This window comes from Protopterus annectens, chromosome 1.part1 (assembly GCF_019279795.1).
Source record: "Protopterus annectens isolate FY-2018-M chromosome 1.part1, PAN1.0, whole genome shotgun sequence".
Lineage (NCBI taxonomy): Eukaryota > Metazoa > Chordata > Ceratodontiformes > Protopteridae > Protopterus > Protopterus annectens.
Genome location: NC_056726.1, coordinates 1009480961 through 1009498401, shown reverse-complemented (window position 1 = coordinate 1009498401; position 17441 = coordinate 1009480961).

The window sequence follows — 17441 nt, the reverse complement described above, 5'->3', positions numbered from 1 at the left end:
AAGCAGGTTAAGTGATTTAGTGGTTTAAATGAAGGTATAGGAAAGGTGATGAAAGGTGTTCGAGAGCTATATCCTAGATGCAGCAGCGGCCTTAGGTCAACTGGTGCCCTAGGCAAAAGGGCTCCATGGCGCCCCCCACCACACTACCTGGTGCCCCCATCCTGGTCTAACTACATCAAATAAATACTAGAAAAGTGCCCCTGCTAGACTGGCACCCTAGGCGTCTGCCTAGTTGGCCTATGCCTAAGGCCGGCTATGCCTAGATGAGGAGCAATGACAAAGCCAGGAGGCAGAGAGGAAGTATTTTAGTAATGATTTGAAAAGATGAAGGTGTGTGATAAGCCTGATCGATACAGGAATTTTATTCCAAGTTCTAGCTACACTGTTGGAATAGAGACTGACCCCAGCAGCCCTTTGTGATTTGTAGCTTTGCTACAGTTCAGACCTGTTATGAAATGCATTTATGCTAATGATGTCTTAATCACTTTTCAAGTTATACTACTACGTAATGCTGACATCACAGCTGAGTTCCATACTTTCAGCCATAAACAACATGGTACCTCAGCTGCTGACTTAGCTTGTTGGATACTGCTTCTAAACAGGGAGAAAAGACCGCCTCAGAGATATAAAAGTCCAGACTCTGACTGCTTATTTTTGTACCAGGTCCCTTCATAGGGATTCTCACTAACAACTGATCACGTAAAGTATGTGTAAGAGAATTTTTTAGCATGCCTAGACTCTCTGGCCTTCCACATGCGGTGGTCATTTTCCTGATGTCTAGATGAAAAAGCTTATGGGTCTACACTGACCTTTTGAGCATGTACTGTGCAGATGTTGTCTGCAAGACTTAATATCTTTTTCAGCACTGTAGTCCCAACTTTGTAGTTCTCTATACCTATATTTCTATCTTATCTGCAACGTATGATGCAATTTGTAGATATCTGTTATATTCAGTTAATGCAGTACTTTTTGTATCATCTACTTATTATTCTGGCCATCCAAAGAACAGTCTCTGCACAACCTGAGTATTGCTCAACTGATTTTATTGTTCACTTTTAATAATAATAATTAACAACTAATTATTCATTGTAGTTAATCACACAGATCTAAACATTACCACAGCTTACACCCTCCACGCCATCCTCCACAAAACACTTTGAAGATTTAGTGTTTAATTTTATCTTTCATTCCAGTAGGTAACCTTATTGTATTAGGAGATTTTAACACAAATGTTCTTTGATCAACCAAACAGTACTTAATTAGATTATTAACCCTAAATAACCTAACCCAGGTGGCTTGAACCATTACTAAACCATCTAATTTCTGGAAAGAGTTCTTCTGTAGGCTTGCTAATAAATGTACCATGCAGGTATAACTTGGTCACCACCTCCATTTGCTATTTGATTATTCATTCAAAGCAAGTAAAGTCATTGTAATTATAATTATAGCAAGAAACTTCTCAAAAGCTAAGGAAGATCACTTACAGTCTAATCATAGGACTGTTGACTGGTCCCCAGCAAACCAGCAGACTCAACCCACACCAGCACTACTAAATTAATTAATTTATTATTTGATAACCAGGTAGGTAGGCTGGTTGCGTGTCCCTTTTTTGGTCAAAACTCATGCCCTAGTAGAAAGTCAAATTCCATAATAGACAAGATTTTTCCAGCCAACGCAAAATGCATCAAGGGCAAAATCTGCCCTTGGATCAGTTCAGACACTAGAAATAAGATGAAGGAAATGTGCATGGAAATGCTGGGAATCCACAAATTGCCCATATAAAGTATATCTTCATTTTCCTTCTGTAAACAATGTCAAATAATAACTGAAGAAGCTAAAAGTATGACTTACTTATGAAGTATGCAAACCTTAATGGCCTCCCAACAAGAAATGTTCTGGAAAATCCTCAGAAACATTGTCAATCTGAACATAACCAACTTCAATAGTAACACAAATAGCATTACCTACATCTAACCAAATAAGTACAAAGACTGTCATGTTAAGACATGCAGCCCATGCTGCAATCTATCCAGTCCAGGAATGTAGTATGTGTGTGTGCGTGTGTGTGTGTGTGTGTGTGTGTGTGCATGTGTGTGCGTGTGTGCGTGTGTGTGCGTGTGTGTGTGTGCGTGTGTGTGCGTGTGTGTGTGTGTGTGTGTGTGTGTGTGTGTGTGTGTGTGTGTGTGTGTGTGTGCGTGTGTGTGCGTGTGTGTGTGTGTGTGTGTGTGCGTGTGTGTGTGTGTGTGTGTGTGTGTGTGTGCGTGTGTGTGTGTGTGTGTGTGTGTGTGTGTGTGTGTGTGTGTGTGTGTGTGTGTGTGTGTGTGTGTGTGTGTGTGTGTGTGTGTGTATGTGTAAAAATATTTTGGTTAAGTATCAGTCACTGATGGTTTGATTGTACAAAAAGGCACAAGGCTCACACTGAAATGAATGAATTTCTGGAGAGTATGTGATTACAACTCTGTTTAGTAGTTATGAAATGTAAAGCATCACATGTCTCAGAGATTACCCCTTCTCTGGAACAGACTCCCCATTCATGTGAAACAGAGCTCTTCCCTATGCCTGTTCAAATGCAGTTTGCACCAATTCATGGGAAATCACAAATTCACCCTGACTTGTTGCCTGTGACCCTTATGGACAGGTGCAGTTTGTAGATGCCCTAAGTCATAGACATATACCAAAGCCATTCTAGATGATAAATGGGAAAATTGGGATATGAATGGCTAGGCTGATAAAAGACTGTAGGGCCATTAGCCTAGTAACCTCCTATAATCCTGTTTTGGGTGTGGCAGTTGTTGGTTATAACATAAAACTGCAGTGCACTTCTGCTGTAAGTCTTTAAAGTCAATCATCCCCTTGTGTAAATAACCATTGATAGTAGTGTGGGATTCGAGGCCCATAACCCCTCTGTTTCTGACATTATTTGGTGCCAGTGATGTGAATTTGAGTTATGTAACCCCTGTGCACACTGGCACTAGCAAAAAGAAAAATACACACAGATTTATATATATATATATATATATATATATATATATATATATATATATATATATATATATATATAGACACACACTCACACACACACACACACACACACACACTCACACACACACACACACATATCCCTTCTAATACTGTTATTATAGCTGACCCTGTAATAGCATAAACTACAGAAGGTTCAGAAGTGCAAATATTTGCACCTTTGGTTGCATTCAAATCTCTCCTTCAAAGATCATACCGAGTACATGGTAAACCAAGTTTCCACTGAAATAAAAACTTGCTACAATGTATTTAACCATCTAATCCCCAACTTAAGACAAGCAACATGTAAATGTTTTACTCAGTAAACGAGAGGTAAACAATTTTATTTTATTAAATAGATAAATAAATACACATGGACTACCAATAATTGCCATAAATTCCAGTCAGAACACCCAGCTCATATAAACTCTATTAATAAAATATGTAGGCTCATTTCACTAACTCCACAGCAGGAAGATCACAGTATTAGTCTACACAAAGCTAATTGGCTGTCTGTCTGTCTTTGCTTGGCCACATTCCTCTTATCCATGGTCACTGTCAAAGTCCTAAGGTTTAGTTACTGACCCCCTTAGGCAGAGACTAACCACAAAAATAGCACCCCTACAAGTTACATGCAAAGACTAATGACTCCCTATTCCTCCACAGACCTCTATTTAAAAATTGTGCAGGTAAAAAAGCTTTAAAAAATTATCCCAACCTCTTCCCAGTTAAATTCTAAATGGCAATGGCCCTGTGAAAGATTCATATTCCTGCTTCTGCTTAAGAGATAACAAACAGCATCATAACATTATTTTTTCAACTTATGTACTCATGCAACTCAAATGAAACCTCTGACTTTTACTTATCACACGTGAGTACTATACATATATATATATATATATATATATATATATATATATATATATATATATATATATATATACAGACTCACAGGTTCTGAAACACTATATCATCCTACTGCTAATCTACTACTAATCCTTCAAGTCTGACTTAATTTCCCCTATTGTTAAACAGCTTTTTATTAATTTTAAAACAAAGATTGTACAAAATGATTTAAAAATAAGTAGAACAAAAATAACTATTTACAGATGTCCAGAACAAAATCAAACATAGAAAACTAAGTAATTAAAATTTATCAAGTAAATCGATTAATTTTGACCAAAATCTAAATTGTTGAGTAATATTTGAACTTCTCTTTTTGGTAGTTGCCAATTCTATTTTACAGACATTTTTTGATAAATTAATGAATTCAGTGAAAGAAAGAATAGTTTTACATTTCCATTTTGTTGTGACTATTTTCTTGGTATAGGTAAAATGCATCAAAGGACAGGCACCTACACCATAGGAATGGAATCTGGAAATGGAGCATTAAATAAGATCAAGGAATTAGAAATGATACAATTATCTGTCCACAAAGCTTGGCGAAATTTCTAAATTTAACCCAAGAAGGAGTTACTGTTTTACAGTCCAATATCATTTGAAACCAGTCTGCGTTAGATACTTCATTACACCTCCAACAATTAATTTTTTCCCTATAGTTATATATATTAAAGCCACTTTATGTGGAGTTAAAAAAAAGCCCTGTTTTGAAATCTCCATGTATATATTTTCCAAAAAAGACAAGAAGTAGATTAAGAATTAAGCATTTACATTCATCAGAAAAGGCCTTCTCTTTAATCTTAGTTGTGTAATTTCAAAATAATGAGTCTGGGGAGCCAAACTCCTCTTTTATTATTTTATAAATTATTGGTATGTATGATTTATTCTTATTTGAGTTAGTACTGATTCTGAAAAAAATCAAGTATCTTTGGAATATGTTTTGTTTGAAAATCCATGGAGATTTTGATTTTATCACTAACATATTTTTTACAAGATTGTCTAGTCAACCAATTATTATTTTCTAAACAATGTTTTTCAAGAAGATAATCTGTATTATGTGATTTAATTTTGATTAAGAATTGATGCCAAATGATTACATTTGTATCTCTAAGGTCTAGCATTTTGTTTATATTAAAAGTTCCCAAACAACCAACACTAATTGATATAGGGAACAATAAAAAACAATAAACCTTTAACTATATAATTAGAATTCATGAATCTTTTAAAATATATACGGATGTAATCAGTAAATGGAGAGGAATAGTATTTTTCTTTTCATTTAAACATAAGAATTCAAGATCTAGTAATATTTAGTAATTCCAAATTAAATAAGATCAAGGAATTAAAAATGATACAATTATCTGTCCATAGAGATACTAAATTGAGAATTATGGATTTGGCATATAATGCAACATTTGGAAAACTTAATCCACCTTTTTACCAACCTTTAACATGCCAATCAAAGGATATTCTTGGTTTATTGGGGGAAAACAAAGAAAATTAAGAAGAATACATTTTAATTTCTTAAAGATTTTTAGGAGGGAGAATAATTAGTGATTGTAGATAGAAAAGTATTTTTGGTAAGATTTGCATTTTTATTAAAGTACATTTATTTTCCATTGCATTTTTTTGTTTCAATTAATGCTTATTTTAGTAACAGTGTTTATTAAATTACTATAATTTACTGCTATTGGGTGTTTTACAGTAGATTTAATTATAATTCCAACATAATTAATTTGTGAATTGTCCCAAATAAAATTCTTATAGTTTCTTAAATAATTATTAACTTTTTTATTAATAAATAAAGTTTCTGTTTTGTCAGGGTTAAACATTAAACCTGATACTTTTTCAAAGTAATTAATAGAATTATTTACATTTTCTGTTGAAGCTTCAACATCACCACTTGTTATTAAAATGCCGTCTGCAAATAACTGAATTTTACAGGAATAACTTTCATCTATCGAGAAAACCTGAATTTTGCTATTAGATTTAATAAGGTTTGTGAAAGGTTCCAATGCTAGAACAAATAATAGAGGTGACAAAGAACAACCCTGTTTTGTACCTTTTAATATTTTGAAAGAGCTAGAAAGAAAAGAGCTAATTTTAATAAAAGAGAATGAGTTACAGTATAGATTAGTTATAGGATTTATAAAATCTAGGAAAAATTTGTATTGTTTAAGTGCTTCTAACAAATAATGCCAATACATTCAAAAGTTTTATTTATATCTAGACTAGACTTATTATTGTTAGTTTTTTTCCCTTTTATTAGTTGAATCTATTAAACTATTAAGTCTAATTATTTTATCCAGGACCTTTCTAAGTAGTATGAAATGAATTTGATCACTACTTATTAATCCTGGCATAATAAGGTACAATCTTTTTTTTTGCAAGAATAGACATAATATTTTATAAGCAACATTTAATAATGAAATAGGACAGTAAGAAGAACATAAGTTAGATTTTTTACTTGGTATCAAGATAGGAGATATCAGGGAATATTTTCAGGAGGGGGATGGTTGACATATGTTTAAATTGTTCAAAAACTTTTAATAGGATATTTAAAATACTTTCTGGAAATAATTTATAAAATTCTGGGATTATACAATGAAGACCAGGGGCTTTACTTAGTTTAAGATTATTAATTTGATCTTTTAACTCCTTAAAAGAGAATTGGATCTCTGTTCTTTGGTTAATTTAAACCATATATTGTCTTTCAAAGAATCATAAGTTATGTTGTTGATTTCTAAATCTGTCTCTTTGTTATTAATGTTTCATAATATTTCCTAAAACATTCTAGTATGTCTTTTAAATCAGTCACTTTTTTATTTTTATCACCTTGTTTGGAACTTATTTCTTTAACATGATTAGTATTTATTTTCTTATTAGCTCTAACAGCCAACCTGTGTAAGCTTTTTGGGTTTATTGAGTAAGTTTGCAATTTTATTTTTTCCAGATTTATTGATATTATATGGTGAAATACATCAAGATTTTTTTCTGACTTAATATTTTCAGCTCAGCATTTGCTGATTTGTCATAAGGTTTAAAACTGGATTTCAGTGTATCTATATTAGACTGCAAAGATATCAACTCCTTGTTCCACTGTTTTTTTTTCACATATATACCAATTTTTAATTCTTCCATATTGATAAGATTTTAAAGAATCCCAGAGAATTACTTCTGAAATGTCTCCATTATTATTAATTTCAGTGTATTGATCTATTTATTTAAGACACCACTCCTTAAAGTCTTTTCATTTTACTATATAAGGGGTCTATATTAAAAGACTGAACATTCGCAACAGCAAATGCCACAACAGCGACACATAAATGCCGAACTGCAAAAATAGCGAAAGACGTAAACATTGAAATTTGGAACACCTAACGCATTTCCAGAAACAACAGAGCCATACAGGTAAGGAAAACCTACATAAACAAACTTCATTAAACACACTTTTGCAGGGGGCAAGCCCCCCTGCACCCCCCATGTGGAGGGATGCACCACCCACCCCTACTTAAATATACCAACTCTGAGATCGTACTACAGTGGGGAAAAGGATATATTTTCTCTTTCCCATGTTCACCCTGCTGGCCAAGGAAATACGTTCAGTGTTCCGAATTTTGATGTTTACGTCTTTCACTATTTAAGCAGTTCGGCGTTTATGTGTCGCTGTTGTGGTATTCTCTTTTGTGAACATTCATTCTTTTAATATAGACCCCTATATAAGCAGGGTTTCTCTAATAGTGAATCAAATTACTTGGCTTTAGTGTTAACATAAATGTAATAGCATTGTGGTCAGAGAAAGGACATGAAGTTATCAATACATTTTCTATTTTAGTAAATAAACTACTAGAAGTAAACACTTTATCAATGTTTGTCTGTGTGCCAAATATATAAGAATGATGTGTAAAATTAAAAGAGTTAGTTGATTTAATATCATAGGTATCTCTCAAAAGTTGAGAATTAATAAAATTATATAAGTGTTTAGCTATTGAGGATAACTTAGGAATCTCATCAGTAGTTGTGTCTTTACTAGAAAGAATACAGTTAAAATCTCCTGCAATAATAAAGTCACATTTTGTATATAAGATTATAATATCCAAATATTTCTTAGCAACTTTGGCTCCAATTCCAGGTAACCAGTAAGAATTCACAAAAGTATAAAGTTTTTGTCAATTTCTACTGCTGCTAAACCCAACATGCCATTTTTATCTGAATAGGTATTTAATATTTTAGGCATAGTTAATGAATTTTTCCAAAGAATAAGAGTGCCTCTCCTTTTCAATTTAAAATTAGAGCTCATAAGAGTTGAATATTATTTTAACATCAATCTATCTACATATGCAGATAAATGCATTTCTTATAATAAAATTATGTGCGCTTTATGCACTTTGAAATATTTGCTTAAGCTACTCCTCTTTAATGGATTATTAAGTCCACTGCTGTTTAATGAGAGGCAATTATATGTCAACATTCATAAGAACAGAAAAATGTACTGATTTAAGATGATTTAGCTTAAAATATAAAATCATGTACTAATAATTGTTGTTGTGCCGCCCGTGCACTGGCCCAGTAATCAAGAAGCCTCAATCCTCACCACTATCACCAGTGAAGTGTATCCACATTGGGAGGATAACAAGTACACACACAGTAAAGTACAATTTCCCTTAAGAGCACACAGAGATCACAGTCAGTCTGGGTCTGGTTTCTCCCTTTCTCTCCAGATCCCCAATAAGAATCCCCACTGGCACAGCTATAGCGTACAGATCCCAGCCTAATGGTCAAGCCAAAACCTCCAGCACCCTCTCTGTCTAACCAGTGCTTTGTGTCCCTGCCCAAGTAGCTGACACACACAGACACACACTTCGAGATATGAGTTATATACAAACACACAGACATTCCTGAGAAAAGCTGGCACAGGTTCTCCAGCTATGTCCCCTGCTCTCCAGACTATAAGGAAGAAATCACTGCAACCAACCACTATTATCAACTACTATAAAGGCCCTTATCAAAGGGTATCCAATTTCACTGTGTAATATTACTGTTATCCAAATAGTAAGTGTGACCCAGGGCTAAGGCTGTTCTGGAGTGGCTTAGTACAGTATCACCAAATACATGCAAGTACTCTTAAGAGTTTAAATTATCTCTACACAAAACTGCCACAGTTGAAAGGTTTAAAATATTTAATAATAAATAATACAAATACAAGACAATACTTATTAACTCAACACAATGGCAATAAAGAGTTGAGAAATCACAGGAAATACTTTAAAACAATATTGTAGGATAGTCTGACAAATATAGAAAACAGGTAGACTGATCTGGCTAAATTCTTATCTAACTTGAAATCAATGTTCTAAATACTACTTACATACAGAGCAAAGCAAGTACTGTGTTGTTGTCAGATCCAGATCAAGATACAAAATGCTCAGTCATTCTCTTTGAGAAGGTATTAAATTGATAATACACAGTACTGCTGACTCATCTCAGATTACGTCATTTTTAGCACTTCTCCTTTAGTTCCCAGGCTAACAGAAACTCAAAATTTACATTTCTTTGTAATCTGCATCTGCCAGGAAGCCACAGCAATAAAATATACTTTACATGTGAAACCTAGAAATTTTCTTTGTCTTAAAACAATAGAAAGAAGCTCTTAGCCCAGACATCCGGTCTCTGAGCTTAAGATCAAACACAGTTATAAAATTCTTTGCTTAACAGCTTCTTTTCCAGCAGGGAGCAGTGTGGTTGCATTTTTGAAGCTCGGTATAATATATAGTTTAATCATAACATATAGTTCTCTTTATATTTGTAAAACAAGCCAGTGGATTATATTAATATTTACAAGGACATAGAATTATCTACAAAATTCTATCTGGCTGGGCTGGCAGCCCTTCCGTTTTTCACAGTTGTTATGGACAAATACAAAAAAACCCCCAAAAAAAACAGAAAAGCAAAATTTCATACTTATATACATTCAAACCTCCCATCGTGGAACAAAAAATTCCCTGATTTAATGATATAATCATACAAATCACATACCTACCAACCCATCCCAATGTCACCAAGGTAAACAGTTGCTATTGCTTATTCATTTAAAACAATATTATTAATTATAACTATTTAGAGCACACTCAAGTCATGTTAAAAGGAAAAACAATATAAAGTATTAATTTGAGAAATATTAATATTTAAGATGATAGAAATATAAAGTTTGAAATCTTAATAATAAAGAATAAAATTATGTATTTCTAAATATATCAAAAATATCCCAGAAATGATGCATTTCAAATTTCTCTGATCAAGACTTTTTATATAGTAATTTCTTCTAATTAATCTTACTATAGAAAATGCTATAAATAGCCTAGTATTTAAGCATTTATATGGATGAAATAAATAAAACAAACAACAGTTTAACAGACTAACCTATAGACATCATAACACCAATATGTATCAAGATCAGGTATCATAAAACTTTTAAAACTTATTTAATAACACGGGTGAAAAGGTAAAAATAATAGTCAGAATATGGAAGTATAATTAAAAGGTGGACAATTTAAAATGACATATTTGTGTATATTGCATGTGCTTATAGATGCATAGTATATTTACATGGATGTACATACATATAGCTGTGTGTATGTGTTTGTAAATTGTGGGTAGATGCTTGATATGTATATTAACTGTTAAGAGCGTGAATATGTTCTATGTATCTATACATGAGAGTAAATATACAAATGAGAAAGTGTTTTTAACTCATTCACTCCAATGGAGCTCAGAAAATTTGCACTGTAATTTCCAATGGGTGGAGCCTAAGCCTTTTGACAGAATCAAATTATGTCCTTACATTTCAAACAAATGTTCATATTTTTGGAACCATAGGGATTATGAAAGAAGTATAAATGGTAAACTCTTTAGCGTAAAGTATTTTTATAGTGGTCGTATTCTTTTGGTTGTAGATCTTAAACCGAATTTTATAAGTCACAGTAAACACAGTAACTGTTACACTTGTAATATTTTGTAAACAACTTGCAATATCTCAGCAATCACTCAAGTTTCACACATACTGTTAGCAGCAATTTATTTGTCTAGCTGAAGGCTTTCATTTGAGGCTAAGATGTTCTGTCTGCATTACCTGGTTGTTGAGATATTTAGAAAAAATTTAAAATTATATCTATAAAAATTAATATCATAAAAAACAACAGTTAATATCTATTTACCTGCTGTAGACAGAGGTCAAATATTAATGCAGTTGTGTTTGCTATTGTGTAAGCTTTAAGATGATATCTTTTAAAAATCTTGACATAGCATGGTTTAGGAATTATTGATGCAAATATGAACAAGCAATATTTGACACCTAGAGGCATCAGTAGGAGTTAACTGCAGATGCATCTGGAGGCATCACTCAGATGTAATGAGTTAAGTGAATGTTTATATTATGAATACTATCAATATCTCTAGCACTTGGAATATACATTTAATATCCTAACTTCTGTACAGGAAGCATTCTTTTATGATTATATTTTAAGTATCATGTACTTACAAATTTGCTTATAGTACTTTTCATTACCATATTCTGAAATGTGTGGATCAAGTTTTTGTATTCATCCTACCGATGGGAGATGAAAAATGCTTGAAATTATTTAAAAGTAATTTTAGTATAAAATAAAATTACATGTTTCACTAACAAATGCAGAACATTTTCAGGAGTTATATCTGCTCATTAATATTATTTTCCAATAATTACCAAAATAACTCTGAGTAATTAAAGCAACAGATGTTGAGCAGCTTGAGGTGTTGTAAGCATCTTCTCCTCTAAACTGTTTCATATAGCACAAAAGACAACCTATATTAAAATATAAGTACATGAATGTATAAAAATGCTGTTATATATATATATATATATATGGGTGGGAGGGTGGCCTAATGGTTAAGGTGTTTGCCTTACAAACACAAGGTGCAGGGTTTGAGTCTCACAAGGGATAATTGGCTAGGCTTAAAATGGCTCGCAAGGGCAGTTAGCTTAGTACTAATCTATGAACCTATGAACCTATATGCAAATTAATATCTATGCAGAAGTCAAATAAACATATTTCTCTTAGAGCAAGTTTATAATCACTGTTAATAGTTTCCAGTCAAATGTCTGTAAAAATCAGTTTGTATGAAAAACAATTTTATAGTAACCAATGTGCAGAGGTGGGAACCATATGTTATCCCATATAACTTGTGTTAGTTTCTTGCATGTTTGTTTTCATTTGCATTTTAGTAACGATATGTTCCCTGTGTTTAACCTTACAGTTTTATTGCATTGTATAGCTCTTTTGGGTATCATGTCACAATTGCATTTTGAGGAAAGCATTGGGACAACTGTATACTAAAGTAATACCAAAAGGTTATAGGGGTATTTAGTTTTTGTAGGTTATACCTTGTGTAAATACATCTGTAAACCACTTCCCTATGAATATACAAGTGTGTTCTGTGTAAATATGTATTTCAATTTGAGTGTATTTTTACATGTGGGTGTCCTTATGTATATAGAATTGCAATGTAGCATCATTTACGTAACTGTAGAGGCTTAATTTGTATCTTATCAACTTTCAGATGATTAATAGCTCTCTATAACACATCTTTCTCTGTTTACTATGTTATCGGTTTCATTCATGCTATGCATTTGTAAGTATTCTGTATTCCACCAGCAGTCTTGATGCTTAACTATCTATTGGTACTATATCTCAGGTCTTCCATTATCTGTGGATCACCCATGCTCTATGTGTTTGTCATATTTTTTATGATATTAAACCTTTAGGTGTGCCACTGTCTGTTACAAGAAGCAGATCAGTTATTTTACTATAGCTCTTGAACAATGCAAAAGTTAGAAAATATCTGAAATATAAGACATATCTAGCAAATTAAGATAATGGTTTGTTCTTGCATAAATTAAATGTGGATATGAAACAATATATTAGGTCAGTGACAATAATGGATCAGCCAAGGAAAGTAACCATTTAAAATGTCATGACTCACAATGCCAAGCCCTAAAATGTTTAGACTGAGTAATCAAAAATCCAGTCTGACACTGTGTAAATATTTGTGTGACAATATAATAGGTAGCATGTTACAGAACCAGAGAAAATGTAGAGGAAATTTCATTACTGTAATAGGTACTTCTTTGTTTATCAGAAGTATTCTGCATAGCAGTAACTGTCTAATGCATTATTATTGAAGTAATATTATTTTTTTCAGCTTCTTTCATGACACACTAAAACCAGTAATAGTGTTTTAAACAGGCATTTTAATCACTATAAATGGCATATTATTCTGTACTGTGATGATTGCTGCATGAGTATATTATATTTACACTATACTTATATAAAGGATATAACTTTCACTGAACTATAATTAGGATTACCACAAGATGTCACTAAACAGAAATTAGTACCGAGTGTCTTTAAGTCTGCAGATGTCTTTTTTTTTTCTTCTTCCCACTGCATTCTTCTTTCCTTTTCTTCTTTTTATTATCCCATTTTTAAAAGATAATGAGTCCAAAAACTCCATTAATTTTAAGCTTTCTATTTTTTATGCTGCTTGTTTTAACATTCTAAAAGTTCACTTCCTGTAAATGAGGGTCAAAGTTCAAAATACATTTCCTGCAGCACAGCCAGCTTGAACATGGAATTCAGACAGTTATAAGTAGAAAAACAACTTGGAGTATTGTTGTTTTTGTTGTTTGTCTTTTTGGCTTTTCCCGGTTAGGGGTCGCCACAGCGAACTCCGGTCCGCTAATGATTGGCAGTAGATTTTTATGGTGTCGAGTTGCCAGCCTGATGCCCAACCTTCAGCAAACACATGCCCATTCACGCATGTCTTTTGAACGCCACTCGACCGTGGGGAGGACATGCAGACTCCACACAGAAGGCACTCCAGCCGAGAATTGAACAGGAGAACATCTTGCTGTGAGGCAACAATAATACCGCTGCACCACCACGGCTATTAGAAAAAACAGCTTGGAGCATGTGAAAAAAATAATTAAAGGAATTTAACTAACACATTTTTTTTAGTGGCTCCCCCCTAAATTAGTGTAGCTAGTACATGTAGCATAGTCCAGATATGGGTTTGCTGCATCTGTGTCTGTTTGTAGTGGTTGTTGTTTTGTGAGCATATTTTCCAAGCCATCTTTAATTGGAAAGGCCCTTCTGCACCCTTGTGAGAGAAGTGTGCTGATAAGAACCTGTCTGGTGAAGGGTGATTGGTCTAGGGCTGGAGTAAGCACCCTCATTGGTTCTTTTGAGTTTTTTAAACATTTTGTTTTTAGCTTCTGGTATTTAAGACCTACTTATTTGCACATCACACAGCACCATTGCACTGCTGCGCAATTGTGAGCCATAGCTGGACAGATGATTTAAAAAACTTTCCCTTTAGATACAGCTGTAGAACATTACTGTAGCCCTCATCTTTAGTGATGTGACCTATTAAGCCACCAGCCAAAAATCCTGTCAGAAATACTCATCTACAGAGCACCTCCTAGATCAGTCCTGAAAGCACCCACTTTGTGATAACAGTTCTTCAAAACTAGCATTTTGGACAATTGGACTATCCTTGTTTCTCCTGTCAGCCTTGTTGCCTTGGGACTCCTTAGACAGTGTAGCAACTGCCTCATGTACACTGACAACCCACTACTAATAGTTTACTCTAGAATAAGAGTGCAAGAGACTTATCTACACCAAGAATCTTGAATCCCTGGTCTCTCAAACTCAAAACAGCAACACTGAAGAGGATGTCAAATCATCCACCACTACTCATGCACATAGTGCCACTACTCATGCACAAAGTACCACTATTCATGCACACAGTACCACTATTCATGCACATAGTACCACTACTCATGCACATAGTACCACTACTCATGCACACAGTACCACTATTCATGCACATAGTACCACTACTCATACACATAGTACCACTACTCATGCACATAGTACCACTACTCATGCACACAGTACCACTATTCATGCACATAGTACCACTACTCATACACATAGTACCACTACTCATGCACATAATACCACTACTCATGTACACAGTACCACTACTCTTTTACATAGTACCGCTACTCATGCACATAGTATGAGTGCAACACATAAATCAAAATATGTAGAGGTTCTCTAAAAAAACTTACCAAAACACCAGATACCTCCAAAACAAAAGACTGCTAAAACTAACACAGTTCCCTCAGGACCCAAGACACAAAGCAACACCAGTGCCTCACCTACCAAGCCCTTAAGGTGTAACATTCAAAAAACAAATTTTCTTGTCACGGAGACTCCATAGTGAGAAACATGGATGTCCAATTCACCAGGTTAGATAAGGAGAAGAAAGTCATGGTCAGCTGCCTGTCCAGTGCCAGGATTTGTCAGATCATGCATGCACCCAGGTCTCTCTGCAACAAGTACCATTATGACTCTGTCATAGCTCATGCTGGAGGGAATGACCTGAGATGTACTTCACTGGACTATATGAAGACAGACATGAGTGAGCTATCCAAGAAGGCTCATCCAGACTCTGCTACACTTTGCTGTGAAGGAAAGGTTAGTTTGCTGTTATTTTTTGTATTTCTGTATTGCCTTTCTATATTTTGAATACTGTAGTTTGTTTTCTTTACCTTGTGTTTTGCTTGCATTCTGTTTAACAGCATATTAAAACTTCAAAAGAGACCACAGCTCTCTCTGTTCTGAGTCAGGCAGAAATAAGAACTGATTAATTAAGGACTCATTCATAAGACAGAAAAGGTCACTTAAGGTTAATCACTTGTTAACAGAGGGGGTGGAGCTAGGAACTAAAATTTCTATTTAAGGAGTAAACTAAAACATTTCAGAGCTTTACCAGAAAGGCTCATCCAGACTCTGCTACACTTTGCTGTGAAGGAAAGGTTAGTTTGCTGTTATTTTTGTATTTCTGTATTGCCTTTCTATATTTTGAATACTGTAGTTTGTTTTCTTTACCTTGTGTTTTGCTTGCATTCTGTTTAACAGCATATTAAAACTTCAAAAGAGACCACAGCTCTCTCTGTTCTGAGTCAGGCAGAAATAAGAACTGATTAATTAAGGACTCATTCATAAGACAGAAAAGGTCACTTAAGGTTAATCACTTGTTAACAGAGGGGTGGAGCTAGGAACTAAAATTTCTATTTAAGGAGTAAACTAAAACATTTCAGAGCTTTACCAGAAAGGCTCATCCAGACTCTGCTACACTTTGCTGTGAAGGAAAGGTTAGTTTGCTGTTATTTTTGTATTTCTGTATTGCCTTTCTATATTTTGAATACTGTAGTTTGTTTTCTTTACCTTGTGTTTTGCTTGCATTCTGTTTAACAGCATATTAAAACTTCAAAAGAGACCACAGCTCTCTCTGTTCTGAGTCAGGCAGAAATAAGAACTGATTAATTAAGGACTCATTCATAAGACAGAAAAGGTCACTTAAGGTTAATCACTTGTTAACAGAGGGGATGGAGCTAGGAACTAACATTTCTATTTAAGGAGTAAACTAAAACATTTCAGAGCTTTACCAGAAAGGCTCATCCAGACTCTGCTACACTTTGCTGTGAAGGAAAGGTTAGTTTGCTGTTATTTTTGTATTTCTGTATTGCCTTTCTATATTTTGAATACTGTAGTTTGTTTTCTTTACCTTGTGTTTTGCTTGCATTCTGTTTAACAGCATATTAAAACTTCAAAAGAGACCACAGCTCTCTCTGTTCTGAGTCAGGCAGAAATAAGAACTGATTAATTAAGGACTCATTCATAAGACAGAAAAGGTCACTTAAGGTTAATCACTTGTTAACAGAGGGGTGGAGCTAGGAACTAAAATTTCTATTTAAGGAGTAAACTAAAACATTTCAGAGCTTTACCAGAAAGGCTCATCCAGACTCTGCTACACTTTGCTGTGAAGGAAAGGTTAGTTTGCTGTTATTTTTTGTATTTCTGTATTGCCTTTCTATATTTTGAATACTGTAGTTTGTTTTCTTTACCTTGTGTTTTGCTTGCATTCTGTTTAACAGCATATTAAAACTTCAAAAGAGACCACAGCTCTCTCTGTTCTGAGTCAGGCAGAAATAAGAACTGATTAATTAAGGACTCATTCATAAGACAGAAAAGGTCACTTAAGGTTAATCACTTGTTAACAGAGGGGTGGAGCTAGGAACTAAAATTTCTATTTAAGGAGTAAACTAAAACATTTCAGAGCTTTACCAGAAAGGCTCATCCAGACTCTGCTACACTTTGCTGTGAAGGAAAGGTTAGTTTGCTGTTATTTTTTGTATTTCTGTATTGCCTTTCTATATTTTGAATACTGTAGTTTGTTTTCTTTACCTTGTGTTTTGCTTGCATTCTGTTTAACAGCATATTAAAACTTCAAAAGAGACCACAGCTCTCTCTGTTCTGAGTCAGGCAGAAATAAGAACTGATTAATTAAGGACTCATTCATAAGACAGAAAAGGTCACTTAAGGTTAATCACTTGTTAACAGAGGGGTGGAGCTAGG